This window comes from Podarcis gaigeae, assembly GCF_964106915.1.
Source record: "Podarcis gaigeae genome assembly, chromosome: 3".
Classification (NCBI taxonomy): domain Eukaryota; kingdom Metazoa; phylum Chordata; class Lepidosauria; order Squamata; family Lacertidae; genus Podarcis; species Podarcis gaigeae.
In genome coordinates this window covers 89859054-89886022 of record NC_139680.1, presented here as the reverse complement: position 1 = coordinate 89886022, position 26969 = coordinate 89859054, and the positions used below count along the sequence as shown (strand labels likewise).

General features: G+C 44.6%; 1 protein-coding gene and 1 long non-coding RNA gene across 2 annotated transcripts in view; one reads left to right on the top strand and one right to left on the bottom strand.

Annotated features, from left to right (window-relative positions):
• Positions 1-16399, bottom strand: part of LOC310841650 — a 248280-nt gene extending 231881 nt beyond the window's left edge. The window contains exon 1 of the long non-coding RNA XR_014562654.1: positions 16336-16399. This is a non-coding gene — a long non-coding RNA (uncharacterized lncRNA). The remainder of the gene's footprint in view (positions 1-16335) is intronic.
• GALNT14 (polypeptide N-acetylgalactosaminyltransferase 14) overlaps positions 1-26969 on the top strand; it is a 243070-nt gene that overhangs the window by 118997 nt on the left and 97104 nt on the right. The window lies entirely within an intron of this gene.

The following is a 26969-nucleotide window of genomic DNA, read 5'->3' as shown; positions in this document are numbered from 1 at the left end:
GGCGTAATACATTCTGCCAAAGGTCCTTTTTCACAAATGGCTGATTCTGTGGCATCTTTTTGAGGCAGAGCAGATAACATTAGCCAAAGCTCTCAGAGTGACGAGATATGAAGCTAGCACCCCTTTGATGAGAAAATATATTGCAGTGTTGTGCTTGTTTCGCATTCACAGGGCTGATGGTTCATTTTGATCCCTCTCTAAGTGGGTTTTGTCTAGCAGGCGCCGGGAAAGTAACTAGATTTGGGGGGAAGGAGACAAGGCAACGAAATCAACAGTGGAGCATTTATTGGCAAGGGGTGACGTTTAAATCTAATTGCTTCCACTTATTCCTCAAAGAGGAACTTTCTTTTTGAAGGGTCAGTCACAGGAAGGACGGCCATGAAAATGTGACAGTTTTATAATGCGATTCTGCTTTGAAATGTGCAAATACTTCCCCTGTTCTTTTGGGACTGTTCAAACTGTCAGGCGTGCAAATGCTTCCTTCAGTTGCAGGGCTCAAGATGGTTTCGTTTTGGCTCATGCATGACTGCCAGCAATATAAATAGATTCTGCATATTAATCCCGAACTCATTTGTGCCCTGTTAGATGGTGAGCTGTCTCCACTTGTCTTTAGCAAGGCATTTGCACAGTAGAGCACAGTTTCTTGGAAGGATTACTTTGTTTTATTTAATTGGCACCCCTATAACACTGAGATACTAGAAATGATGCCTGTGCAGGTTACAGGTTGCTACTAACACCAGCTGAGTTTTCTGATTTCCTTTAGAGGACAGATAAACTCCAACCTTTCAGGTTAGGATGGGTCATAGCAGAGTGGTGAAGCAGTGCTTTGCATGCAGAAGGCTCGATCTGTTGCATCTCCTTCATTTGCCTCCTCCTCGAGAGGTCCGTAGGGTGGCAACACGAGAATGGGCCTTCTCTGCAGTGGCTCCCCGTCTGTGGAATGCTCTCCCCAGGGAAGTTCGCCTGGCACCTTCATTATACACCTTTAGGCATCAGGCAAAAACATTGCTTTTTAACCTTTGGTTGACCTGATCCACATCCTATACCCTTTTAAAATGTGGCTCTTTTTTGGGGGGGTTATTATTGGGTTATTGTTTTTATTTTGATTTTATATATTGTGATCTGCTTTGTGAACCACCATGAGACCTCCAGGTATAGGGTGGTATATAAATTCTAATTCTAATTCTAATTCTAATTCTAATTCTTATTCTTATTCTTATTATTATTATTATTATTATTATTATTATTATTATTATTAAAAATAGGGATGGGAGAGAACCTTGTCTTAAACCCTGGAACCCTACTGCCGTTCACTGTGGTTAGTACTGAGCTAAACGAACGAACTCAGCATAAGGCATCTTTGTATGTTCCTCATTTGGGACCAAGTAGGTTTATGATAAATCCCCTTTTTATTAAGAAGGGAAGAGCCATATCAGTGTGGGGTCCATCTATCTTATCCCACTGAATGCCAGTTAAATAACAAAATATGCTTTTCCTTGCAATGTATTAAGCAAACCCCAAGTTCTCCTTTCTGTTCAATGCAACTCTCAAATGATGCCAAAGACAGATGTGAATTTTCTTGTCCAAGAATCCCTGGCCCCTGGTCTTGTCTAGTGACCAGGGGTCACTATTACACTAGCTCGCAACAGGTTACTTGGCATACAAGGTAGTTCCCTGGCAGTTCAGGATTACAGCATAGTTTATGCTGGTTTTTTAAGAAGATTTAAAGATTCTTCCCAACTTGATCCTGCTAATCTGGCTTTCCGCAACTATTAAATATAGGGTTTTTTTGTTTTTGTTTTTAAATTTTAAATTCAACATGTGTTGCATCCAGTGTTCTATTGTTGCATCTTCCTTGGACTTTCACTATCTGTTTAGCCACTAGCATGGCTCTTTCCTTATGACATTTTGGGAAGACTCAAACTTCAGGAACAATACATCGCTAAGGAATGGGGGAATATGTGGTCCTCCAGAGGTTTTTGAGCTTCACCTCCCAACCCAACTAGCATAGCCAATAGTCAGAATATTGTAATCTGAGGGCAAAGTCATGTTAGAGGTACCAACTTGGCCTGCAGTGCAACTATCAAATTTTTTTATTTTATTCATTTTATAACACAAATAAACAATACAAACAGGAAAACAAATAATAAAAACAGATTCTTGCCTTATCCTTATTTTTTCTAAATATTGTTAGGTGGGCTTCCCCAAGTCCCCCTTATCTGATTTTCATTTTACCTCATCTTGAGCAGTTTACATATATCATAATTCCTCACCATTTTTTAAAATCACACTTACTTTAACCATAAAAATCTTCACATTGTATCACTTGCAAATAATACTATTTTAAAATACACTATCTTCTACTTCTAACCCTACAGCCTAAATCCACTTCCAAAGCTATTCTAAGATTTAAATATTAACATATATTTTTTTCAAATATTCCTTAAACTTCTTCCAACCTTCTTCCACCGTCTCTTCTCTCTGGTCTCGGAGTCTCCCGGTCAGTTCGGCAAGTTCCATATAGTCCATCATCTTCATCTGCCATTCTTCTATAGTTGGTAAATCTTGTTTCTTCCAATTCTTTGCTAGCAATATTCTTGCAGCTGTTGTGGCATACATAAAAAAGTAACATCCTTTTTGGGGATTTCACCCCCCCCCCACTATACCAAGTAAAAAGGCTTATGGTTTTTTAATTAATGTGTTTTTCAACACTTTTTCCAGTTCATTATAAATCCTTTCCTAGAAGTCTTTTACCTTGGGGCATGTCCACCACATGTGGTAAAAGGTTCCTTCTTTTTCTCTGCATTTCCAGTATTTATTATCATGAGTATGATACATTTTTGCTAACTTCACTGGTGTTAAATACCATCTATACATCATTTTCATCAAATTTTCTTTTAATACATTAAAAGCTGTAAATTTAATTCCTTTTCCCCACAATTTCTCCCAATCCACCATCATGATATTGTAGTGCAACTATCATCCCAAATTGTCGAGAGATCTCATAATGAGCACTGTGCCTGGTTCTGTATTGCATGCTTGCCTCAACCCACCTAGCTGTATCTTGGTTTTGGTTTTGTCATGAGCGTAACAGTCACTTTGCAAAGAACTGGGTGGGGAGGTATATGGTGAGGATCCTGAATTTCCCACCCAGGAGTCCCTTATGTTGGCTGAGTGGAAAGTGAGCTGTGATAGTTTTTCATCCAGCGAGGACCATCCCCCCTCCCTCTTCAGTGACCCCTCTGCTATACCTATGACTCCTCTCCTGAATCATCTTTGAAGTCTTTGTGCATATTCTGGAATAAACAGTGTGGCAATTGTGTCTCTAGACAGCCTAGTAAGAATGACTGGCCCCGTACGCAGCAAGTCCTTCTTTGATTGCACTGCTGTGCGTGGGGGATTTTGAGCTTCTTCCTTTCATGTTTTTGTTATAAGCTGCTGTTTTCTGCAAGCCAAAGCCAACAATACCCAGCCAGCAGTATCCTTGCATTGTTCTCCTGCTCTTAATCTGTAATCCCAGCTGTCTGAATGTTCTCTGAGGACCCGAGAGGCTTCACACCATTCTTATTGTCTAAATAAGGGGTGTGATTTGTTCTACCCTTGAGATGCAGCCATGTGATGAAAGCAAACACATTTGCATTAGGAAATGAAATAAAAAGAGGAAAGTCACAGACAGATGAAGCCCATCATATGCGAAAAGTGTGCGTTCTTGGGAATTTCCCACAATTTTTTTCCTGGCCTGCAACAGAACAGTGGTAAGGGAGGCCTAATATCCCAGAAGCAATCACGTAGGATCTCTCCCCCCACCCCCACCCCGGCAAAGCAGCACAATTGCTTACGTTGAAAAGTAACGTTCAGACAGAATTTCAGGCGTCTTAAAGCTATTTTTGGAATGCATTTTTAGCAGCCAAAATCAGCTAGCCATGATTACGCCGTGACCTTGCGGGTTCCTGGAACGTTACCATTGAGAAAGAGAGAATGGAAGACATACCAAATTTGCATCTAAATATGGCCATGATGACTTCTCCCAATGAGATTTTTAGTGAACTGTCATCATCATTTCATTTCACGAGAGTGGTCATATACGAGAGCACTTCAGCATTTCCGACATTTAATACGTGATATTTGAGCTCCCCGGGGAAATTGTGCTGTGTTCTAATAAAAGATGTGAGGATGAGCTCCCTCCCATCGAAACCTGCTGGACATAAGTAGAAATTAAAATGTACACAGTTGTTAACAGCACACAATTTATTGGGCAAGCAGGTAGACCAAATATAGCCCTCTCTTACTGTCATAGAATTGCAGGTCTAGAACAAGCCTTAAAAGCCTCTGATTTTGCTAGACAGGGCCTGCATTTTACATTTGACTTTTTGCTGATCTGGAGCAAACTGGTGTCCTGGCCACATTATTCCCAAACAATCCTGTCCATGTAGTAAAACAACTGGATTCATGGAATCAGCTTCATAATGCTGCACCAGACTTCTCCAACCTGTGGCCCAGAAAATCTTTGGCCCAACTTGGAGTACTAACTGGAGCTGTGTTTGCACCATACATTTAATACAAAAATCCTGGGAATTATAGTTTGATAGGAATGGTAGCTCTGTGCATCTGACTGTTAAACAGAACATTGGTGGTTCAAGCCCACCCAAGGATGGCTGTGGGCAGGATTCCTGCATTGCAAGGGACCCTTGAGGTCCCTTCTAACTCTATAATTATATGATTCCCATGATTTTAAGGGGTGTGTGTGTGCTTTCAATGTGTGGCACTGATGTAGTCTGCAGGTGCTGGAGAATGTTGGTGGTAGCTTGGCATGATCTGTTTACTACAGATTTCTTAGGCACCACTTATTCAAACTCATTGTTGCAAGCTTGACAAGTAAACATATACTTTGAAAAGAAAAGATTCAGGACTAGCATGTAGTTCCTCAATTGCTCATCCAGTTGCAAAGTCTTCTTCCAGATTTTCCAGAAGATAAACTGTATAAATGATACAAGGAAGTGCTTTATCCAGATCATTGTCTCATCTATCTTACAAAATCTGCCCGTCTTTTGTAGCCCCTTTTACTTGGATGTTACTGGGGGTGTTTTAGAATGTGTTGGAATATTCAAAGTTGAGACATCATGGTTTAATTGGCCAGAAGTGTTGCTGTATAGCTATAGTTAATAACCTATGCTCTTGCATGTAAAACAGGGCCAAGAAAATGGAGCATTATCTCCTATGCTGCATGAAATAGAAAAGAAGGCAAGATCAAGACTTTATCATCTATTGTTGTCTGTCAAGCTCACAATCAGAAAGTGTGAATGGAGTGTTAAATTGGGTAATGCCTCTTTCTTGAATGATCTGGTTAGGTGGAAATTAACTTTTTTATCTTATAATTGTTAGCTTTAAATAGCTGTGCCCACGTAACCATTGGCAAGAGTTGGCTATATGAAAATGCTATATTGGTTCATGGAATGTACAGTAGCTGTTTGACCTGAATCTAAGTGCACAGGATTAAAATGTGGAAATTTAAGTTTTTGTCACTTGTGTTATGTGCCTTGCTCTGATTCAAAGATTTTGCTACAGAAGCAATGTAAAAAGTTATAAAACTTGTTTTATTTCCTAAACTTACTTCTACGCTGATTGCCTTTTCTTTCTCACTCCACACTAAATGATTTTAAAAAAAAATTTCTAAAATATTTGGATGAATTGAAGGAAGTTATAAATACTATATTTAGTCATCTATCTCATGGTGTCAGAGCTGCCTCTAGGTCCCAGCTCACAGAGGACCAACGCCAGGTTGATGTAATGTACAAAAGTCTTTATTGAAGTTTAGTTTCCATTTCAACGCCAGAGTGTGCAGCCCTACGTCTTAGACCTTAGATCGGCGAAGTCCCGTCTGAATCACCTCCCCTTCCGCACCAGTTTAAGATCCTCGCCCTGCTCCACCTTCTGCGCTGTTCTCTCCTCCTCTGGGTCCTCCTGCCCGCTGGGGCATTGCCCTTTCTGGACTCTTCCGACGCTGAGTCGCTCAGCTCCTCCCCCTCCCTCCGGCGGGCTTTAGGACCAGGTTCCCAATCCTCATTCTCTGCTGTCTTGCGCTCCTGTACATTTGAACTTGCCTCTCGCGCCAACCCAGTGACCTTTCTCCTAACCGTCACACTGCTTGTGTCACTGCTTCCCCCTTCCGGGACACTGGCCGGATCTGACCTTCCCCCCGTTGTCAGACTCTCCGATGGAGGTGTGGTCAGCCCTGTCTCGTCTTCTCTCCCTGGTGGGGAATGCACTGGCCCCGATGCTTGGGACTCTTCCCCCCCACTCCGCTCTGGTGGGGAAGCTGGTCCTGATTTCCAACTACTGCTCTGGGAGTCCCTGCTGCCCCCTTGCTCCTGGAGCGTTCCCCTTGGGAACCCCCTGCCCTTGGCCGCTGGCGCCCCCTTCTGTGAATCTTCCGATTCGCTGGAGAGGCTCATGGAATCCCTCGGACCACTTTCATCTCCTGCGCTCCCCTCGGATTCCTCCCCCTCGCTCTCTATCTCCTCTCTTCCCTGTGCCTCTGCTCCTGAACCCCTGACACATGGTTTCTGGACTTTACACAATAATGCATATTCTTTAAATTGAGTAATCTTATTTGCAGAGTTTATAACTAGGATCATATCTATACTGACTGCCTGATTATAGTACAGTGGTACCTCGGGTTAAGTACTTAATTCGTTCCGGGGGTCCATACTTAAGCTGAAACTGTTCTTAACCTGAAGCACCACTTTAGCTAATGGGGCCTCCCACTGCTGCCGCACCGCTGGAGCACAATTTCTGTTCTCATTCTGAAGCAAAGTTCTTAACCTGAAGCACTATTTCTGGGTTAGTAGAGTCTGTAACCTGAAGCATATGTAACCTGAAGCGTATGTAACCTGAGGTACCACTGTATTTATAACTTCCTTTCCCCCTCCCCAATATATTTTGAGTAATCTGCTGTCTTCTCCACTGGCCAAGAATACTGACAGCAATGATGGCTGGTTGTCATCCTACCACTTCTTTCTCTAAGATTGTCAGTATCCACAGAACCAAATCCCTTGAGACTAGAGGTTGGGGCTGAGTCATGCTGTTTCGAGAATAAAAAGGAGTCTCATAGTTGCTGCAGGCAATGACTAAGGTATTGGGGAATGGTGTGTGTAGAGGGGCGATTTATGATGCATCAACCACATTTGTGGCAATCACACAACCTTAAAATCAGCGAATGAAAGCAACCACCACCCAGCAGCAATTAAGCATACATCGCTTTACTCAAGATAAATTCCATGTCCTTTCTGTGGCCTCCTTTCTGTCATCTGCCATGGGCTAATGCCTGCGATCACGTCACCCTGTCACCATCAATATTGGCTTGTCAAAAGGGTAGACAAGTATGTCCTCCAGGCAACAATTCTAGATCTAATCTAGAAGGTTGTCAGTTCCTTGGAGTTCCTTTGCAATGCAGGTTATCAAATGAGAAAGTCATTTGGCTAATGGAAAACACACAGCTGTCCTCTGGTATGTGTACTCTTATTTTAATACTTTTGACTTCAGGGGAAGAAATATTTTCTTTGGGGTGCTTTGTATATTAGAAATCCAAGCAGCCAGGTTTTCCTTTAGCTCCCGAAACCCAGCTTCTGCCAGCAAATCTCAGGTCTTCTTCAAGGTTTTATTTTGAGTGGCTAGGTGCATTCTCCTGGCAAGTGAAATTAGAAATCATCAGTATGGCCAACTATGGAACAGAGCCTGGATCCTTTGGTCCTTTTGATTCACAAAACTCTGAAGTCAAGGAAGCCACCACCCTATGGAAACTGGCCCACTTTGCACTTTGGCTCTCAGTTCAACTTTCCAGTTGGCCAAACAGCTCTCTGTATCCCCATAGAAACCTATTGGGTCAAATCCAGACAGCTGGCATTTTGGGGCATGTGCCAGGACCCACTGCTGATGCCTGCCCTTGAATTCCCTAATTTCCCACTCCCTGGCATTGCACTTTGAGCAGCCAAAGTGACTAGATCTAGCCACACTTTGAATTTCTCACAGAATCCCTGAGCTAGTGTTATTCTGGGGCGTTGTGGGGAATTAAATGAGTTGCTAGACACAGCCCCAGCACTTCTTGATGCATTACCACTACAGCTAGATAAGCCCACTAGGGTCCAGGGGTCACAGACCTGAAACTGGCTTTCATTAGTCGAATGCAGCTGGCTCTGACCCAGTTCCTGGCTACAACCTGCCTGGTCAGCTGCTTGGCTGTGCAGATATTTGCATTTTAAACCTCTTGAGAAGCCTGTATAGCCAGGCTCAGGCTCTATCTCAGTCATGGACATGAGCATGTGCTTGACCTCTTTACAGGCACAACTCAGAAAAACTTGAATTAAGAGCTGCAAAAGGGTCCCAGCGATGTACCCTTAAGCTCTGTCTTTCGATCTGGTTTCCCAGGACTAGATTCATATCATTTTGTTGTCACCTCCAAGTGGAGATGAAACTGTTGGCATGGCCACTTACCCATCATAGAAAAGAGAAGGAAAGGCATCATTGGAAAAGTCTGCATAAGCTTTGCAGGTGCTAATTTATATGCATAGGTGCAAATGTAGAAATAATTACTACAATTCAAATTGGTGTGGAAGAATGCAACAAACTCAATCGCCTACCCGGGGACCAGCAGTTGATGGGGACTTTCAGTGCACCCACTTTCCCTTCTCTTTGTCTTTAAATACATATCATTTTCAACAATTATAAAACATACTTTTATATCTTATACAGTTTTTTGACTTCCACCAATCACATCTGAAAATTTTCCAGTCTTTTCTACTTAATTTACATTTCTTACTTTCACTATTACTTGTAAATATCATAACTAATCTCTCTATTCTTTATCCTCTTTGCAATATTTCATATATCCCTCCTTACAAAACTTCTTGTAGTCCTAGTAGTGTAATTTGTTGATTACAGTTGCTCTTCAAATAGTTCACATATTTATTCCAATCTTCTGTGAATCTCTGGTCCCGCAGGTTTCGAATCCTTCCTGTCATCCAATTCTGCGTAGTCCATTAACTTTGTCTGCCATTCTTGTTTTGTTGGTATTTCTTCTTGCTTCCATTTCTGGGCTAGCATCCCTTCTCTTTGTCTTTAAACTGGACTTGAACTGGACAGGTCTTCAAGCAGAAGACTCCCACAAATAACAGAGCACTGACAGCCTCTGCACTGTCCTCTGCAAAATAGCACACATAACCACCCAAGGAACAATGATGCTTCAGCATTTAATAAGCCTAGAAGCTTCCATCATTTCCTACCACAACGTGGTGCTAAAATAACGATCACTCTCGGTTGTCTAGGCCTGGTATAAATACTAAGAGATTGTAATTCAGTGTGTTCTGTCCCCTGTACACCAGGATCCAAGTTTCTCACATGGGATCTTGGGGGCAGCAACTCTGCAATCTAAACCCCCTTTGCGTCAGACTGGGGCAGGGTGAGGAGGAAGCTGGATTTGCCAGAGGTGTCACCTGGTGCAGCCTCCCACCTGGTAAAATGTGGGTGTGACTTCACTGCTATATTAAGCTCTGCTGCTGGCTGGCTGGAGTTTCGATAGCAGCCTAAAGTGAGGGAGCCAGTGTTGTGTGGTGGTTAAGAGTGTCGGACCAGGAGCAAAGAAACCAGGGTTCCTTCAGCCAGCCATGAAGCTCGCTGGGTGAGCTGCTTCTCAGCCTAACCTTCCTCACAGGGTCGTTGTGTGAGGATTAAATGAGGAGGGGGAGAGCCAGGTGTGCGCTCCTTGGAGGAAGAAGTGGGATAGAAATGCAAAAAATATGTAATAAATAACCAAACAAGATTCCGACAGAGCTGTCCATGGTTCTGGCTCAGATACGCTCAAATTCTGATATTTGCCCACTGTCTGGTGGCCCTTGCTAGTGGCTTGTGTAGCACTGACAGTCTGTACTGTAATGCAAGGTGACTGCCAAAGTTCACCTTGTATAGAAAAAGGAAATGCTCAATGCATCAATTGCCATGATGTCAGAAGCCCTCACAGGTGCAATGTTGCAAAGCATTTGAGTGGAGAGCAGCACATGATCCTTAAGTGATTTTCCACTGCAGCTCTATTTGTATTCAGAAGTATCCAGTGACTATCTACTGTTCCCTTAAAGAGCAAACACAGAACAACTTTCCATTAATTACTGCGTATGCCTTTCCAGTGTCTAATCCCACTGTGAGATGCTAAAACTGATGCCGCCAAAGTTCATTATTCTCGTAGATGCTGAACGGGATAAAATATTGTAGGGTTGTTGTTTTTCTTCAAAAGAAAAAAAAAGGAACAAAAGCGAGGGCTCTAGTTAATTAGCTGCGTTTCTCTGACACAGTTGACTACAGATGAAGTTCATGCTGAGAATCTTCCCGAGTTGATACGCAGCGGCCTTAGCCCATGTCCGTGTCAAGAGGAGAAATAAAGAACTTGGGATGTAACACAAAAGAAAAACAGCTGCGATCCATCACTGACTCTGCCTTCTGAATTAACAGCTTCACTATTAGATAAATCTAATGTGGGTCGTTTGCATGGATGTACATTAAAGGAGACTGCAGCTGGAAAATAAATGGAGGGACCGGGGATGCAGAAAACCTGTCTTGAGGACGAGGGACCCAGGAACTGGCGTGTTCGTTTCTCCTTGGCACTGCTATATATGGGCATATTTGCAAATCCCTCACAAATCTATTAATAATATTTATTTATTTATTTATTTATTTATTTATTTAAAGATTTCCCCATCAGAAACAAAAGTACATTCAGTGCCTCTGTTTTAAAGTCTTAGCATCCTTCATACAGAACAGCTGCAGTCAGTTTGAAACATTTTTTCCCCTTGTAGATTATGTGAGATGGAGGAGGGAGAGAGAGGTGGGGAGGGAGAGGGGAGGAAACAGAGAAAGAGAAAGTTAGGAAGGGGAGATTAGGGAGGCATTATTAAGAATTATTATTAATTTATTCGCAACTCTTCACAACCCATTTACCAAGTTTAAAACGACTTACAGTTACAGAAATAAAAGTCAGGGCAAAGAGATGCATCTTCAGCAATCTCCAGAAGCTGTATAATGAAGGTGCCAGATGCAATTCTGTGGGGAGGGAGTTTTTGGGCCACCAGGTATTTGGAGCCTGAGTCATTTAATACATACATTTAATACAGTCAAACCTCATTCTGTGTCTGCCTCCGCTTGTGTCTGCTTCGGTGAACGTCCGTGGCAAACCCAGAAGTACCAGAACGGGTTACTTCCGGGTTTGCTGCTCGCGTGTGCACAGAAGCGGCACTTCGACGTGCATCATTTTTGGCTAGCGGGCAGGCCTCCAGAATGGATTCCGTCCGCAAAATGAGGTTTGACTGTAAATGGTTCTTGAACAGAATGTGTTTCCAGGAGTCTGTTCGACTTCTGGAACTGTTCGAAAACCAAGACACGGCTTCTGATTGGATGCAGGAGAGTCCTTCAGTCAGTCGGAAGCTGTGGAAGCCACGCTGGATGTTTGGCTTCTGAAAATCATTTGAAAACCGGAACACTCACTTTGACTGTATTTCACATTTTTCAAAGAAATTTGGAGGAATATTTTCTGAAAGTCACATGAAACTCAAAGGGGGGGGGGAGTGAGCATGAAATTATTCAGGTAGCCATGAGCGATATACATCAGGTTACATACCCTTCAGGTTACAAACGCTTCAGGTTACAGACTCCACTAACCCAGAAATATTACCTCGGTTTAAGAACTTTGCTTCAGGATGGAAACAGAAATTGCGCGGCGGCAGTGCGGCAGTAGTAGGAGGCCCCATTAGCTAAAGCGGTACCTTAGGTTAAGAACAGTTTCAGGTTAAGAATGGATCTCCAGAATGAATTGAGTTCTTCATCCGAGGTACCACTCCTGTATTCTCCTGTTTCAGATATTGCTCAGGAGGGGTTTGGAGTGGTATAACTATTCCCCCTTCCCAAATTATTGAAAGAGTTCTCCTTTCCCCATTCCTGTTCACTGAGGAAGTCAACCCTCTGCCACATGGCCAAAAGATGAGATAGCAAAGGACAAGTGTGAGTTAATGGATTGGTTGCCTTCAAAACAAGGAACTGTATGCTGATGCGGCTTAGCATTTTGTTTGGCGATAATCACTGGGAAAGGAATGATTTATTCATAACATTTGTTTCCTGCATGTTCCCCCAACAGCTCAGTGCTGAACAGAGGTACAAGCTGCCTCCACAAATGTAGACGTGTTTGTATGAAAGGGTAGACACAGGTTGATTTGTATAGCTCAGCCACTGTGTACACAGGTACATAGATTGCACATTTAATTCTGCATATGAATAACTGGGCACATATCTCTGTCTGCAGGTACACATATTATACACTCAGCTGTAATGAAGGATCATCGTATCATAGAATTGTAGAGTTGGAAGGGACCCCAAGTCTAACCCCCTGCAATGCAGGAATCTCAGCTAAAAAATCCACGGCAGGAGGTTTGTGGGTTTCCCATGGGCGCCTGGCTGGTCATTGTGAAAACAGGCTGCAGGAATGGAAGTGCCTCTAGCCTGATCCAGTGAGAATCTATGATTCATAACATGTGAACACTCTTATTAACTTATGGTCTCTGTGTGTGGTTTGGGAGCTGCACGGTCAGGGGAAAAAACAATGCTGTCCAGGGTTGTAAAGACTGCGGAGAGAATAATTGGGTGCACTCTTCCCACCTTGGATCAAATCTATGCTTCCAGGTGCCATAAGAAAGCTGCAGAGATAGCGCAGGATAGTCCGTACCCCGGAAATGATCTCTTTCAGCTTCTGCCTTCTGGAAGAAGGTACAGGGTTATAAAGACTAGGACTAGCCACCTGAGAAACAGTTTCTATCCAAATGTGATTTTGGTTTTAAACGCAGTGTAAGGTAGTCTCTATGGGAGTATATTGTATTTAATTATGGGGTATCAGAGTTTTTAGGGGGCTAACCAAGCTGGGATAGCTGGGATAGCAGGCTTGTTGGTTTCTGAATGTCTGATGTAGGTTTTCAATTCCGTTATTCTGTATGGGACAATGACAATAAAGATTATCGTATCAATTATCGTATCTTATCGTATCGTATCTTCGGATTCTGAAGGAGGCAGCCCTGGGGAAGCCTGCATGAGCCCACATTGAGTTGAGTTCGAGCTCCAAAGGAGTTGTGCCCAAGTTGGCATATGAGTCAAAATGCTCACCCGGACACTTTGAGCCTTCCTTTTCCAAGATCTGGCCCACAACCACAGCCAAGTGAAGGAGGATGCTCCAAAGGTGAGCCAAAAGTTATGTGTGCTGGTACCCTTCCCCAGAGGCAAAAGAACTCGGGAGGCGCAGGGTAAACTCAACTCTGTGAATACCTCTTGATTGTTTCATAGCATTCCTATTACCTTATCACCATGCGCATTTCAGGTCTGCTACTATTGATCATTCCACCCCACCCCACCCCTCACAGAATTACTCCCGAGTCTGATTGCTTCTCCGTATCGATCATTTGTCTCGAAGTTATTATGCAACTTCGATTGCTTTAATAACATGACTCGAGTAATTCCGTGAGAATGAAATTGTTTACTTAAGGTTTGCTTTTGTCTCAGCTTTCGTGTCAGATGAAGGTCTATATGCCTGGAGTGAAGTCAACTTCATGCATTAATAACAAACCGTACTCTAATTCCCTGGGCTTTGCAAGTTTCTTCTACTGTTAATAAATGGGCCTTCCTCTCCCCCTGAAATAAAGACTTCTAGAAATAGATATTGTGTATGCTCTGAGCCAATTTACAGTTTCATGTGCTACAGCAGCCAGAAAAACTGTATGTGAAGCTGCTGTATACAGAGTCATATCATTACTCCTCCCAGTCCAGTACTGGAGCAACTGGGTCTACTATTCCATCTGGTAGCAGGTCTCCAAGGACTCAGGTGGAGACCATTCCTTTCTCTGGTAGCTAAGATTGGCCACATTCATACCTATAAAGCACCATGATATCACTTTTGACAGCTGTGGACCCCCCAAATTATCCTGAGAACCGTGGCTTCTTAAGCATGCTGAGAGTTGGTTGAAGACCCCAATTCCCTTCAGGGAGCTACAGTTCCACTTTGGGTAGTCTTCTAAAGATGTCTTCTAAAGGTTGTATAGTTACTTATCTCTTTGGCTCGGCAGCTGCATAACTCCATACCCGCCAATGTTTCTCCGATGAGAATAGGAAAAGCTGGACATTCCGTGATCGAATCAGAAACTGGCATTGGTTCTGTAAATCTGAGACGATCCCTGGAAAATAGGGACACTTGGAGGGTCTGGACAGCATCCTGTTATCACAGTAGCCAACCAGATGCGAAGCACAAACACACTCTCCTCTTTTGCAATTTCTAGCAACTGGTATTTAGAAACATTACTGACTCTGACTGTGGAGGCAGGGCATAGGTATCATGGCTAGTAGCCACCATGCGCCATGAATTTGCCCAGTCCTCTTTGAAAGCCATCCATGTGTCCGTATGTCCATTCTGCTGCCAAGCTCTGCTGCAAAGCAGCCCTGTCACGTCGGGGTGTTTGAGCAGCTTTTGCACAGGGCTGGCCCCCGTTGCGATTCTGCTTTGCAGCAAATGGCTACATGTGCAGATGTGCTGGACTCCCCCTCCCCACTCCCAGCCTAGCATTTGGAAGCTGCAAAGCCCAGCTGGGGACCGGCATCTCTGCCAAATGACCTGCTCTCCAAGCCTTCTCTGTGTCGTTCCAAATGGCTTTCAAGGAAAGGTTGACAGGTTGAGGCAAGTTTCCAGGTTTCTCTCTTGTGTTTGTTTCCTCTGCATTCATTTGCATTTATTTATTTTTTAAAAAGATGAACTAGGTTGCAACAAGACGAAATGACTGCCCTGGTGAAAGGGATATCAGCAAGCATTGGGCCAAAGCGTTTGAGCCTGCTGATAGCAGAGAACAGGGAGAAAGAGGAAGGGGAGGAAAACCCACCCTCCCTTTTCCCTTTTCCCTCCATGATCCAGACAGCAGTAGGTGGGGTAGAACTTGAGAGAGCAGCCCTTGCCTGCATTTTTATGAATGGCCCGCCATCCCTGAATAATTCATGAGCCACTTTGACAATCATGGCACACAATCCAGTTAATCTTCTTCTTAAATGCAGCCTTGCTAGTCTCTCCTCCACTTTTTAATGTGCCTCGCCTCCTCCTTTTTCTCTCCCCCCCCCCCGTCCAAAGATCAAAAAAAGATCTTGTGAAATTTTAATACGTTATAAATGTGATGTTTCTGACACATCGCGAGGTTCCCACTCAGTATCAAGCTTGTTGTTTGTTTACCTTCACCTCTTCCTTGGCATATATTTTTTCAAATTAGTCAAGGGATTTGGGTGTTGTTGGGTGTTGTTGTTTTTTTATAAAGATAGCTCTTTTGTGGGAAGGGTGGCGTTGACGTTGTGGGGTTGTGAGTCACTTACACCAAAGTTTCTTTTTTTCATTCTGACACTGCAGCTGGGAAGCATAGAAGGAACAGGACACTATTGATGGTTCCCCAGGATCCCTGCAATGATTTTTATGGGTTTGGCTTAGCATTGAACAACACTTCTGTTTGCTTTTGCAAGCCCTGGATAGGTGGGGGAAGGGCGGATTTCACCTCCTTTCAGGGGCAGGGACAATTTCAAGGATGGGACTCCCATAAAATTCACTGGTGCTCTACCTGGTTTGGAAGCTGCAGTATTTACCCCCCTCACAAGGGCACTAGGTCCTTCTGGGAGCATTCAGAGAAAATAGAATTGTGGCCTCCAAAGGTGGCTGCCATTTTCATGGTATCTATCAGTGTGGCCACTGGTCCCATCACCTCCTGGCAAATAGAAGGGGAAGAAATGGAGGCAGTGAGAGATTTTACTTTCTTGGGCTCCATGATCACTGCAGACGGTGACAGCAGTCACGAAATTAAAAGACGCCTGCTCCTTGGGAGAAAGGCGATGGCAAACCTAGACAGCATCTTAAAAAGCAGTGACATCACCTTGCCAACTAAGGTCCGTATAGTTAAAGCCATGGTTTTCTGTGTAGTGATGTATGGAAGTGAGAGCTGGACCATCAAGAAGGCTGATCGCCGAAGAATTGATGCTTTTGAATTATGGTGCTGGAGGAGACTCTTGAGAGTCCCATGGACTGCAAGAAGATCAAACCTATCCATTCTTAAGGAAATCAGCCCCGAGTCCTCACTGGAAGGACAGATCATGAAGCTGAGGCTCCAGTACTTTGGCCACCTCATGAGAAGAGAAGACTCCCTGGAAAAGAACCTGATGTTGGGAAAGATGGAGGGCACAAGGAGAAGGGGACGACAGAGGACGAGATGGTTGGACAGTGTTCTCAAAGCTACAAACATGAGTCTGTCCAAACTATGGGAGGCAGTGGAAGACAGGAGTGCCTGGCGTGCTCTGGTCCATGGGGTCACGAAGAGTCGGACACGACTAAACGACTAAACAACAATCAGTGTGGACCAGCATTTCCCCTCTAGAATATTCCTCATCTCATGATGTGATGTCATTCCTGGCATTCTGGATAACTATATATGGTAGCCATCCACCTAAAAATGCACTCCACCCAACCAAGTTTCAGGCAAATGTTTTCAGTTGAAAACCTTCAGCACTTGGCTACATATAACACCTGGCACAATTTAAGTTTCTTAACGGGGGTGGGGAACTGGAATTGTCTGGTGAGCCAGTCGCTAGTGCTTTCCCCACCCCCCGTGGACCCCTTTGACAGGCGGGGCTGCCCATCTATCAATCACCTGACCCCACCATGATGCCAGGTGAAGCATTTCCATTTACAAACTGGCTTTAATTCATGGAAAAACCTTCCATTGCAGACCAGCTTGAACTCAAGGTGGACTGCCAAGAAGGTTCCCTGTGGCGAATCCCAGCCAATCAGCTGATTGACTCTGATTGCAACTCTTGCTTTCAGCAGGGACCAGCTGCACTCAGAGGCTCTCGGCCAGGAACTCCAGAGTGCAGCCAATCCCAGCAGGGGTTGAAGTCAGCCCTGATCAGCTCATTGACATTGATTGCAACTCCTGCTTTTGGCAAGGAGAGAGAAGGAAGTTGCTGGACCTGTGGAAACTTCTGCCCCGTGTGTAAGGCGTGCAGGAAAATGGGAACTAGTAAGAGGGACTCAGAAATTGTGTCAATCAAAAGTAGAATTCAATCTAGTGGTGTGCAAAATTTCACCAGAAGAGAAATCCTAGTCTTATACAGTGGTACCTCGGGTTAAGTACTTAATTCGTTCTGGAGGTCTGTACTTAACCTGAAACTGTTCTTAAACTGAAGCACCACTTTAGCTAATGGGGCCTCCTGTTGTTGCCGTGCCGCTGGAGCACAATTTCTGTTCTCATCCTGAAGCAAAGTTCTTAACCTGAAGCAATATTTCTGGGTTAACGGAGTCTGTAACCTGAAGCGTATGTAACCTGAAGCGTATGTAACCCGAGGTACCACTGTATGTCCTCACGATCACAAGAAGATGGGGACCAAAGAAAGCCAAATTACCAAAGACACGGACCATGTGGAAAGATTCTGAAGTCATTTTTGACATAGCACTAATACCAGTCCCATCATATTTGCTGACACTGGGAAGTTGAGCAAAGTGGCTCTCAAACAGCAATAATGCTCTGCATCTTTTAAAAAAGAAGACCATGAACGTGTCCTATGATGAATCCTTAGAGGCCAACATCATGATGCAAATGTGGGCTGACACGCAACTGACAGTGTATCTAGCGTCCACCACCTGAGATACGGCTAGTGGGGAGACAGGGCAGGGCTTTTTTGGTGGTGGCACCCAGGCTCTTGACCTCCCTCCTTTAGGAAGCTTAACTATTTTTCAATGAGCATTGCCTCCTTTCCTCTTTCTTTTTATGGTTGATCCCTCCCTTGGGTTGAATGACAGCCTGTCTCCAGCTATTATTTTCATTTATTTTCCTTAACTCCTCTCTTTTCATTATTTTGTTGCATTACTTTATACATTTTTAAACTGTTTTGTGAGCTACTTCGGATGCAACCTTCAGGCTGAAAAGTAGCACAGGAATACCAATAAAAGCAAATAAGATAAATCAAATATGTTCCTTCGGCCGTCAGCTGCATCATCTCTCTTTTGTAGCTGAAATTGCAGTTCTCTGGCTGCTTTCCTGAGTGGTGTGAAGATCACTTGAAAACACAAACGTACAGCTATAACACTATCCCTCCCCTCCAAGAAAAAAACAACTTGTGAATATGTTTAATGTGGCGTGTAATACAGGAACAAGTGTTTGAAATGCAAATGACAGTCACTAGGATTTGTAGCTATTTAATTCTACTGATACGGTGTTATCCTCTATCTGTGAACAGTGTTTAAGATGCATATTATAGGTCATAGATCACCATCTTTATCATAAAAGGAACAGCTAGACTCTCCTTACTGCAGTATGGCTTCTCCTTGACTAGAAAACAGTGGGTTTGGTTATTTCCAAATGTACAGAAGCACTCTTCTAATAGAAAAGTCACTGTGGTATAGTACATGTATGAGCAGATTTCAGGCTGAAAAATAGCGGTCTAGAGATGGAGCCACTGATCCAAATTTTGTTTCAGGAGGCAGTGCCTATTGCATTTAATGGGATGGTAGGGCGTGTTGAATTCTTCAACTTTCAGCTTTCAAAAATGAGGGTTGCTAAAAAGCTGGGAATTCAAAATATATTTTGGTTAAATTAATATAATTAATTTTGCTTGGTAAGTAAAATTGCATAGAAATAATAAAAAATGATTGCCAAGTACTTGCAGCTGTATTATGTATTTATATTATTTAGCATTAACTCACATTTTCAGAAGGTAAAATTAAAATCCTTTGGTTTTCCAAAAGCTTTTTATGAGCTTCTTCATCAAACATAGCATACCCTCCAACATTTCTCTGGTGAAAATAGGGACGTCCCATTCCATAATGATAATTTTACTATTTATACCCCACACATCTTACTGGGTTGCCCCAGCCACTGTGGGCAGCTTCCAACATGTATAAAAAACAGTAAACATTAAAAAACCCCTTCCCTATGCAGGTTGCCTTCAGATGGCTGAGGGGTCAGATAACTCCATACCCTCCAACATTTCTACATTGAAAATAGGGACATCCTAAGGAAAAGTGGGATATTCTGGGATGAACTCAGAGACTATGACGGCTTCTCTAAATCAGGGACGTCCCTGGAAAATAGGGAAACTTGGAAGGTCTGACATAGACTTATCAAGCTATATTTCATCCAGTCACAAAAATAATGGCAGGTTTGAAGTCCTCTCACATGCAGAGAACTACCGACCCTTTCCCCTGATATCAAAGATAAGAGTGTCTAGGGAACCCTGGGCTCAAATCCTTGCTGAACTATGAAACTCACTGGTAGTTCTCTGTTAGTATACTGCTAGGTGATTTGCAGCAGTTCAGAAAGCGTTTTTGACTCTCCATAGCTTAATTTTTCTCCCACCCCAACTTTTAAGCTATTAGTAGCTCTGGAGAGTAATAATACAAATTTGTAATGGCATTTGCAGGCCATCCCATTAGGATAGGCATCCCCAAACTTGGCCCTCCAGATGTTTTGGAAACAGAGAATATCCTGGGTATGCATCTTTGAGCTCCTTAGCAGAATGAATGTAAATCATTATTATTAGGAGTAGTTGTATTAGCAACAGTAGCAGCAGCCAATATTATGTAATAATAGTTGTAGTAGTAATGATGGTTGTTGGCATCTGTCTGTCTCAAGAGACAATGGAGTGTGCCTCCGAGGGTGAAGTCAAACCACTGCATTGGCACCCAACTGAACTCCCTGCACCACATGCCTGAACTGACCAGATGCCAAGACTCCCCTCTCAGCCTCACTGACGTGGTTCAAAAGAAAGCAACAACAGCAACAAACTTCACTACGGTCGCAGACCAGCATAAGATACAAGCATGCAAATAAAATTAAGCACATAAGACTTAAAGAGGAGAGGGATAAAAGCTAATAGTTAGAAGTGGCTATAACTCACAAACACTTAAAGCAGATAGAGACAAAAGACAAGCGGTTGAAAGCGACTGTAAGGGAGGGAACGTGAAGCAGCACAGGTCTTGCATTATGGGCCTTCGGTTTAGGCCTGGTTTGTGACAGAAGCCATCCTTCGACGTATGTCCATCATGGCAGTGCAGAATAGTGTGTGACATCTGGGTTTTCCTCTTGGAGCAGTAGGGAGATAGAAAGTTGTTCTCAAAGGAAAGCAGAGCAATACATTTGGCACTAGCTTAGCTGTGGGAATTGCCTGAAAGAGGCATACAGGGCACCATCCAACTGTCTTAAGGAGGAGGAGGACTCTCCTGTATGTGAGTGTCTGAGGGCCCTGCTCCTTCCTGCCACTCACCATCTGGCCTGGGGCGGGGCCTGAAGCCTCATAAGGACTGCTGGACTCTGCTGCCCAGGAGGACTCTCCTGTATGTGAGTGTCTGAGGGCCCTGCTCCTTCCTGCCACTCACCATCTGGCCTGGGGCGGGGCCTGAAGCCTCATAAGGACTGCTGGGCTCTGCTGCCCAGGAGGACTCTCCTGTATGTGAGTGTCTGAGGGCCCTGCTCCTTCCTGCCACTTACCACCTGGCCCAGGGCAGGGCCTGACAGGCCTCACTAGGACAGTTGCTGTTACTGCTGGAGGGGTGCAGAGTGCTTTTAAAATGTTTTAAATTTTTTATTTTGATTTTTTGTATGTGGGGGGGTGGGGTGGATGTTTATTGGGCCTGGGAATTTGTTTGATTTTATGTTTTTGTAATTTTTGTAATTTTTATTGTTTTTTGTTTGTACTGTTTTATTTGTGTGTGTTTTTTTAAGGGGTTATTTTGTTCTTAAGGGGAGGGGTCAGGGCTGCCGGGGAATGGGCCCCAGCCCACAAAATGGCTGGGATATGTTTCACAGGGGGGAATGCACTGGGACCTCAGTGATCACGGGTAGGAGGAGGAGTTACGCTAAGACCAGACCATGTCATTACAGAGGAGGCAGGTTTAGTCGTTGTCTGAGGACTATCCCTGCCTCCGGGTCTGGTCCTGACCGGATGAATACTAGAATCAGCAAGGGATACCCACATGACCTGAAAGTGTTGCTGTGCAATGCCAGGTCAATGATTCATAAGACCACTGCCATTCATGACTTGATCATGGATGGAGGACTTGACCTGGCATGTGTGACAGAGACTTGGTTGGATGAAGCAGATGGGCCTGTCCTTGCCGCTGCTTGTCCACCAGGTTTCTCTTACGCACAGCAACCCAGGTCATGTGGGCGGGGAGGGGGGGTTGCAGTGATTTTTAGGAAGTCATTAGTTTGCACCAGGCGTCCTATTGGGAAGACCCAGTTTTCTGAGTGCATGTTCTGGAAGTTGGGCAATAGGGGCAGTACAGGATTCCTTTTGGTGTACCGACCTCCCCGCTGCACCAAGGATTCCCTGCCCGAGCCGCTTCAGGTCGTGGCGGATGTTCTCCTGGAGACACCTAGCTTGGTTGTCCTAGGGGATTTTAACATCCATGCCGACACGACCTTACAAGGGGCCGCTCGGGACTTCGTGGAAAGCATGGCCTCCATGGGGCTGTCCCTGAATAAGTCTGGCCCAACCCATAGTCGCGGACATGCCTTGGACCTGGTGTTTACCTCTACGGATGTTGGTGATCTGACACTAAGTAAAAGTGAAACGAAAGAAGTGCCATGGTCAGACCACTTCCTGGTGCAACTGGACTTCTCTGCGACCCATCCCCTCTGCAGGGAGGTGGGACCGATTCGGATGGTCCGCCCCTGCCACTTAATGGATCCAAATGGTTTCCAGAGAGTGGTAGGGGATGCTTTATCCCATGTTGATGGCCTTTCAGCCGATTCCCTGGTAGCCCGCTGGAATGTGGAGTTAACCAGGGCTATTGACTGTTTGGCTCCGAAGCGCCCTCTCCGATTGCATGGAGCCCGGAGAGCCCCGTGGTTTTCCACGGATCTGAGGGCAATGAAACAATCGTTGAGACGGCTAGAGCGCCGGTGACGGATAACTCATTCTGAATCTGACCGGACACAGGTTAGAGCTCAACGTCGAGCCTACCAAGTGGCGATAGCGACGGCGAAAAAGACTTTCTTCATCGCCTCTATTGCATCTGCAGAAAACAGCAGCAGGAGACTCTTTCAGGTGGTTCACAATTTAGCGGAACCACCTGTAACATCGGGGCCCAGTACGGGCCACATGTTCTCCTGCAATGATGTTGCAAATTTTTTTGCAGATAAAATCGCTCAGATTCGGGAAGAAGTAGACTCCACCGTGGGAGCAGGGCCGGGGCGGGAGAGTGCTAGAGTCCAGTCTGGTCAAGTTGTGTGGGATCAATTCCAATCTGTTACCTCCGAGGATGTGGACAGGCTGCTTGGACGAGTGAAGCCAACCACCTGTCTCCTGGATCCTTGCCCATCCTGGCTTATAAAAGCTAGCCGGGAAGGACTGGGCGATGGGCTTCCTGGGGTGGTGAATGCTTCCCTCCGTGAGGGAGCCTTCCCAGACCCGCTGAAAGAGGCGGTTATTAAACCGCTTCTTAAAAAACCATCTTTAGATGCGGCCACGATGGCCAATTATCTCCCAGTCTCAAACCTTCCATTCTTGGGCAAGGTGATTGAGCGAGTGGTTGCTGAACAACTCCAGGCACGCCTGGAAGAAGCGGACCATTTGGATCCCTTCCAGTCGGGATTCAGGCCTCATCATGGGACTGAAATTGCCTTGGTCGCACTGGTTGATGATCTCCGGCGGGCTAGGGACAAAGGTGAGAGCTGTTTCCTAGTTCTGCTGGATCTCTCAGCGGCGTTTGATACCATCGACCATGACATCCTTCTGGACCGTCTTGAGGGGCTGGGAGCTGGGGGCACTGTCATACAGTGGTTCCGCTCCTTCCTCCTGGGCCGTGTTCAGAAAGTGGTGGTGGGGGATGAGTGTTCAGACCCCTGGGCTCTCACTTGTGGGGTGCCTCAGGGTTCTGTCCTCTCCCCCATGCTTTTCAACATCTACATGCAGCCGCTGGGAGGGATCATCAGGATCATCAGGAGGTTTGGGCTGGGTGTTCATCAGTATGCAGATGATACCCAGCTCTACCTCTCTTTTAAATCAGAACCAGTGAAGGCGGTGAAGGTCCTGTGTGAGTGTCTGGAAGCGGTTGGAGGATGGATGGCGGCTAACAGATTGAGGTTGAACCCATCAAGACAGAAGTACTGTTTTTGGGGGACAGGAGGCGGGCAGGTGTGGAGGATTCCCTGGTCCTGAATGGGGTAACTGTGCCCCTGAAGGACCAGGTGCGCAGCCTGGGAGTCATTTTGGACTCACAGCTGTCCATGGAGGCACAGGTCAAATCTGTATCCAGGGCAGCTGTTTACCAGCTCCATCTGGTACGTAGGCTGAGACCCTATCTGCCTGCAGACTGTCTCGCCAGAGTGGTACATGCTCTGGTTATCTCCCGCTTGGACTACTGCAATGCGCTCTACGTGGGGCTACCTTTGAAGGTGACCCGGAAACTACAACTAATCCAGAATGTGGCAGCTAGACTGGTGACTGGGAGCGGCCGCCGAGACCATATAACACCGGTCTTAAAAGACCTACATTGGCTCCCAGTACGTTTCCGAGCACAATTCAAAGTGTTGGTGCTGACCTTTAAAGCCCTAAATGGCCTCGGTCCAGTATATCTGAGGGAGCGTCTCCTCCCCCATCGTTCTGCCCGGACACTGAGGTCCAGCTCCGAGGGCCTTCTGGCGGTTCCCTCACTGCGAGAGGCCAAGTTACAGGGAACCAGGCAGAGGGCCTTCTCGGTAGTGGCGCCCACCCTGTGGAATGCCCTCCCATCAGATGTCAAAGCGATAAACAACTACCTGACATTCAGAAGACATCTGAAGGCAGCCCTGTTCAGGGAAGTTTTTAATATGTGACATTTTAGTGTATTTTTCATCTCTGTTGGAAGCCGCCCAGAGTGGCTGGGGAAACCCAGCCAGATGGGCGGGGTACAAATAATAAATTATTATTATTATTATTATTATTATTATTATTATTATTATTATTAGGACTCCGCTCCAGATTTGTGTAGGGTTTACAGTAAACCATTTGTGCCTTAGCCCTTTCTAATTCCGAAGATATCCTACAAGGCAGTGGAGTTTTCCTCCTCCTAGATGGGCTGCCTTCCCAGGTTGCCAAGTCTTCTTCTTCTTTGGCAGTCTCTCGTAGTTGAGTAAGATTGTCTTCCATGAACACAGCTTTAACAGTGAATCTGCAAGTGACTGTGGAGGCCAATTCTGGATCTACACGTCCTTCCACAGTGGAGACATAGGTTTCCGGGCAGGATTTGATCACGGTGAGGGTTTGCCAAGAGTGCCTTCCTCTTAGTACGTTTCTCCCTTTTGTCCTGAGTTTGAGCGTCTTCAAAGCCCATGACACCTTTGGTAAAGGCTGTTCTCCAACTGGAGCGCTCACAGACCTGTGTTTCCCAGTTGTCAGTGTTTATACTACATTTTTTTTAGTTTTGCCTTGAGAGAGTCTCTAAACTTCTTTGGTTGACCACCAGCATTACACTTTCCATTTTTAAGTTCGGAATAGAGAAGTTGCTTTGGAAGATGATAATCAGGCATCCGCACAACATGACCAGTCCAATGAAGTTGATGTTGAAGAATCATTGCTTCAACACCGGTGATCTTTGCTTCTCCCAATACACTGGCATTAGTTCGCCTGTCTTCCCAAGTGATGTGTAAAATTTTTTGGAGACACCAGTCGCACCTGTGTCTTGAGCAGCCAAACTGGGGCCCATCAGTCCCAGCCAGAGGACTGGGGCTGATGGGAGTTGTGGTCTAAAGGTTGTTCTAGAGAAAGAAGAGAAAGGGATTTGATTTATGCCCATGTTTCACTTAAGACAGACAATAGCTTTTAGGAGAACTAATAGTAATGTGATAGAAAAAGGAGTATTTAATAGACTCTCTTCTCTTCCAGTTATCATTGATCAAACAGGCGTTGCAACTCTTTGAAATGTGGCAAAGATGTAGACAGAGACGGTGACCATAGTGGAATGAGCGTGCCCATTAGAAACTCTAATTATGTCACCTGTCTAAGAAAATTATAGTCTATTTCCGGCCTCAGAGATACTTCTGTACACTAAGACATAAGTGGTTCCAAATTTTGTACATTTTGTACATTTGTATAATTTCTGTGTTACCTTTCTAAGTGTCTTAAGACTCAAATGCCTGGCACACATTTGGCATTTAATCAATGTTAAAGGGCAGTAATATGTGATGCACTAGAGACTTTTTTTTTAAATAAAAAAAAACTGCACCAAGAAATATGTGATGCAAACCTGATTAAAATAAGCCAGAGAGGCGTGAAGTTTTTGGTTGCCAAGACCCTAGAAAAAGTCTACAAAGGTGAGTCAGAAAACCTTGAGCTTTGGACCTGCAGAAGGTTAGATAAAGCGCTTGCTGGGCTGCTGTGTAGTTTGTCGTGTCAATCAGCTTGATGCAGCTGCTATGTGTTGTTGACGTTAGAGATTTATATGGCAGGACAGGATCTTAGAGAAGCCTCAGGAGGAATTCTATGAAGTGTAAAATGTGACACCCCAATATTCTCTAGACATTTATTTATATGCCCATCCAATGCATTCAGAGATTAATGTACACTTCTAAACTTTCACTTGAAAGGCTAACATTTGATTATATATTTGTATTAGAGCTGAGCTGAAATGTCACAGAATACATATTTCTGAAAAGTTCTTTTTTCCTCAACCCCCTAGAATAAGAAGAAAAGGATCTTGCAGAATTTTCTCCTCCATTTTTTTTTTTTAGCTGCCATTTTTGCAGAGCCTTTGGGGAAAAGAAAGAAGCTGTGCTGCTGGCGCTCCTAATGGTGAGCCCCAAAGTTTCACCTCTGAAATATAGCTGAAGAATTTCTCTCTCCCCCAGACAAATTTGGTGAAATCTTTCCCCTACTTAGTTTCTCTGCCCACAAATAGGACGAGTAATTTCAAAAGGCCTTTTGTGTAGAGCTTGAATATATATGGGGAAAAGATGAAGCGAATCCCCACCTTCTTCTTTCCAGTTGCCTTTTAACCCAATGAAAACTCTTGACTTTTGTGGCCATTTTCATGCCATCAGATGCCTACCTCACTTCTCCTAGACATAGTCTTTGCTTATCGCTTATTCAGCCTCCTCCAGCCCCCAGCATAGTTAAGGTAAGGGGTGAATGGACAATCCCTGCAAATGGCCCCTCAACATTATATGCATGGTCTAATAATCACTGGTTTTCCCAGTAGTGATGTATGGAAGTGAGAGCTGGACCATAAGGAAGGCTGATCACTGAAGAATTGATGCTTTTGAATTATGGTGCTGGAGGAGACTCTTGAGAGTCCCATGGACTGCAAGAAGATCAATCCATTCTGAAGGAAATCAGCCCTGAGTGCTCACTGGAAGGATAGATCCTGAAGCTGAGACTCCGGTATTCTGGCCATATCATGAGAGGAGAAGACTCCCTGGAAAAGACCTAGATGTTGGGAAAGATTGAGGGCTCAAGGAGAAGGGGACGACAGAGGACGAGATGGTTGGACAGTGTTCTTGAAACTACCAACATGAATTTGATGAAACTGTGGGAGGCAGTGGAAGACAGGAGTCCCTGGCGTGCTCTGGTCCATGGGGTCACGAAGAGTCGGACAAGACTAAACAACTAAACAACAACGATAATCACTGGCCAACTTGCAGCCCAGGCTCAGATCCAGCCTCTAGAGCAATTCAGTCTGGATCCCTGGTGCTCCTGCCAAGTTTTAATATGTGGTTTTAAAAATAACCACCATTTCACTTGTAAGGAAAATAAAAATGATAATGTTACATTTCGCTTTTATATCTTGCATGTAATCCAAACTCCGGCTATGCTTGAGTGCAGTGTGCTCCATAACTGTGAATCTCTTACGTATTGCAGTTATAGTGCCATCTTCTTTTTCATTTGAATGAGCCAGACCACTT